The sequence below is a fragment of the Elaeis guineensis genome, chromosome 13, assembly GCF_000442705.2.
Source record: "Elaeis guineensis isolate ETL-2024a chromosome 13, EG11, whole genome shotgun sequence".
NCBI classification, from domain to species: Eukaryota; Viridiplantae; Streptophyta; class Magnoliopsida; order Arecales; family Arecaceae; genus Elaeis; species Elaeis guineensis.
Genome location: NC_026005.2, coordinates 47,093,050 through 47,097,195, shown reverse-complemented (window position 1 = coordinate 47,097,195; position 4,146 = coordinate 47,093,050).

Genomic DNA, 4,146 nt, shown 5'->3' with positions numbered 1-4,146 from the left:
AGATTTCATTATTCTACATAGAAGATAGAGTTTTACCTTAAAGTAGGATAGAGAGAATGCTTCATAGGTCCATTGGTGAAAGATAGAGAGAAAGAACAGTTCCACCTGTGAGACACAAAGAGAGAGGAAGAAAAGCTCCAACAAGAGAGAGAGAGAGAGAGGAGATAAAAGCAAGCGAGAGATACAGAGAGAAGGGTTCCAATAAAGGTTTCAAAGGAGAGCAAGGGGAGGATCATTTATTCTTGATGGAGAGAGAGAGAACGTGAGGGTGTTTCAGTTGGCGAGATAGAGAGAGAGAGGAGATACAAGCCATCGAGAGATAGAAAGGGGGAGGAGGGTTCTGGTGAGGGTTTCAAACAAGAGCAAGGAGAAAATGGTTGTGCTTTATGGAGAGAGAGAGAGAGGACAAATAAAGGGATTTCAAATGAGAGAGGGAGCCTCATGTCCTATCCCTGTTAATAGATCAGACCTCTTTTTTTAATTGCTTGCCACATCGTCCAAGCAGAGCAATGGAAAGGCCGTCAGTTTTTTTTAGCTGTATAAAGATTTGCATGAACCCAAAAGACAAGGATATGATCAGATTTGGGCTCAAATCCAGTTGACTAGTTGAGCCTAGTCCACCTTTATATATATATAATATGAAAACTAATATGAACTTCCATCTTAGACACCCATCAATTAGCTTGTATAACTAACGTGCCAGTTTAGTTAAGAAATAGGGATGAAGTGGATTGGATATTATCTATCCAGATCTATTTGTATATCTAAATCTATCAGGATATAGAAAAAAAATTGAGCATTCGACTAATATTCTTATTTGTATCTACATCCATCAAAAAAAAATAAGTGTAGATATAGATAGACAACCAACCAATTCATATGCAAATATCTGATTCTACTTGTAACCATATTTAATTTTATATATCATATATGAACTTCTAAGAAAAATATATAACCATATCAATATATTATTAACTTGATTTATCATCCATGTAGTTATATCTTTCATTATATTGGTTATAAAATTTAATTATCTGACTTATATCTATATTTATATCCATACTTTTAATTTTTAATTTGTATCTATATCCATTACAAATAAATATGGATATAAGTTTTTGTATAAGACTAATATCCATATCTATATCTGTATTCGTCAAACAAAACAAATGTGGATATGGATATAGTAATATCTGATCCATATCGAATCTAATTCAACCCTACTCAGAAAGCAATACATACGCATATGGTACTTCAGCTAATAGTTTGATATTCAAAGTTTCATCAAATCAGAAACCAACCATGAGGATTCATTTTGAATGATTGAGTTGAGTCTAACATACACTAAAAAGATTTGACAAAAGACCTCTAAACATCACGCTGTTAGAAAGTGACAATTGCGTTCACAAAATATGAATCCTCTAACGGTCCCAAAATTGATACCCTGCAAGTTAAAACAAATTATGAAGAAGAAAATAACAATAGACAAACAATATGCTCCTAAAGTACCTATATTCTCTGAATTAAGGGCACATCAAGTGGTTAATTTCCAAAGTACATTCAAATTAAAAAGCTTATTAACAAGCCTTTTTGAACTGACAGATAGCAAAGGTTAGGTATCGTATAAACACATGACATTTTGTTGGTGGGAATAAAAAATTAAAAAAAAAATAACTTGCAATCTTTACATATATGTATGTATATATACATATATACATAAATATGGATATATGTATATGTATGTGTGTGTGTGTATACACATATACATACATATATACATATATATGTATACATCAATATATATACATACATGTGCACACGCACACACACATGCATATATATATATATATATATATATAGACACATACATGCATGTATATACATATATACATGCATGTACATAGATATATACATGCATGTACACACACACACACACACACATATATATATGTGTATGTATGTATGTATATGTATGTATGTATGTATGCATGCATGCATGTATGTGTGTGTGTATATATACATACACATATATATACACACATATATATACATATACATATACATACATACATACATACATATATATATATATATATATATATATATATATATATATATATATATAATATACATACATACACACACACACACACACACACACACACACACACATATATATATATATATATAGATTTAGATTTAGATTTAGATATATACATATATACATACATATATATACATACATATATACATATGTATATATACATACATACATACATACATACATATATATATATACATATATATATATACATATATATACATATATATGTATAAATACATATATATGTTAGATGTATGTCCTAGAAGCCAATATGGCTGATATATAGTAATAAATTTAGGATATAATTTTATATTTAATTCATTGATTTGATTAATAAAGGATAAATTTGATTTTCATTCAAATGTGATGTGTCTTTGAATCGTCCATGAAATTAACATTTTGATACATATTTTTAAAATATTAAAAATTAGAGACATATATATAATTCTTAAATACTTTCAATCATAGTATCATCATGAGGATGGTGATCGATCCGGATAGACCGACGCACAGATCACTTCTTTTGGGATAGATGAGTCTCTGGTCTACAGTATCGAGATACTGAATGACGAGTGCGAATAGTTGTTAGAGAACAACTAGTACTGAGTGTGATCATACAGAGATCACTTATATTTCTACTCGATCATCAATGATTGTCTTGATACTATAGTTGTATGAATAGTCTTTTGATCTATGATGGTATGACTGTTCGCAGTGAGATTGCTGGAGTTTGACTGATACATAAACATGATCTCAATGAGTTTTTATAGTGGATGTTGATGATAGTTGGTCCACTATCGGAGTAGGATATATATTTAGATGAAATTTATCAATCTTGATAGAGAGGAGTAGTCCTATAAAATTTGAGAGGCTATATCCAAGAGTCTGTGGCCACGGTAGCGTGATTGGTGGAAAAAATTTTTCATAAAAATCATAATTGGACTTAAGCTGATCGAATCTATCATATGACTGATAATGAGATTTGATGATTTATTCATGATCTGCCATCTAGTCAGAACTCATGATAGAGGGACTAAATCATATGTGAACTACACCTTGATATTTTTTTTCGATTCTGCTGGATTGCCACTACATACTGCTAGGTGTCACTGGTGGATGTTGAAAGCTCATTAGTGTTACTCAAGTTCAACAATCTTTGATGAGTTAGAATGAAACTGTTTCGACCCATTGAAAGAAGTTTCAATGATGCTATGATAAAGATTATTATATATCTCACTATCAAATAGAATTAAACCTATGAGATCATACAATAAAGAGATTAGATCTGGAATAAGTAATTGGACTTATAAAGTCTCAATTGGATTTAGAAAAATCCTATTAGATTTCGGATAATCTTGCTAGCATATGGTTGAGCTTAATTTTTTCTTTATATTTGAATTACTTATTTGATAAGATTAATTCAAGTTAACTATTTAATAATAACCTAAATGAATTAGATACATTGAGCTCCAATTGTTGGGTGCCTAGGATTTTGGATTAAATGAATTAATGATTCAAAACCTTAATCAATTTTCTTGATAGTTTTGATTAGGCACTATTTGATTTGATCAAGTTGGGTATGTACACACTAGAGAGGGCATGTGGATCTACTTAGAGCATCCCATGATAGCTATGTGGCATGTGTATTTGTGGGTGCAAGGGCTCCAAAAGTTGGCACCTAAAGGATGTCCTAAAGGAGGTCAAATAACTAAAAGAATAAATATTCCTAATGCAAGTAGGACTTATATTAAATAGTAGTTTACTTTTGAATAAGATTCAAACTTTATACCTATTTAAAGGGACCTTCCTTAAGGCATCTTAGCTCTAAATTTTAGAAGCCCACACCTCTCTTAGAAGCTCCCCACGCCCCCTCTTTCTTCTCCCTCTGTTCTCCCCTTGAAGTCCAACCCCCAAGGTGTTGGGCGTCCCACTTCTCCACACCCAAGAGGAGCTTGGGCATCCCTTTTGCTTGCTAATTTTTTAGTCCTTGATTACTTCATAATTAAAAAAAATAAAAAAAATAAAAAAAATCAAAGAAAAGA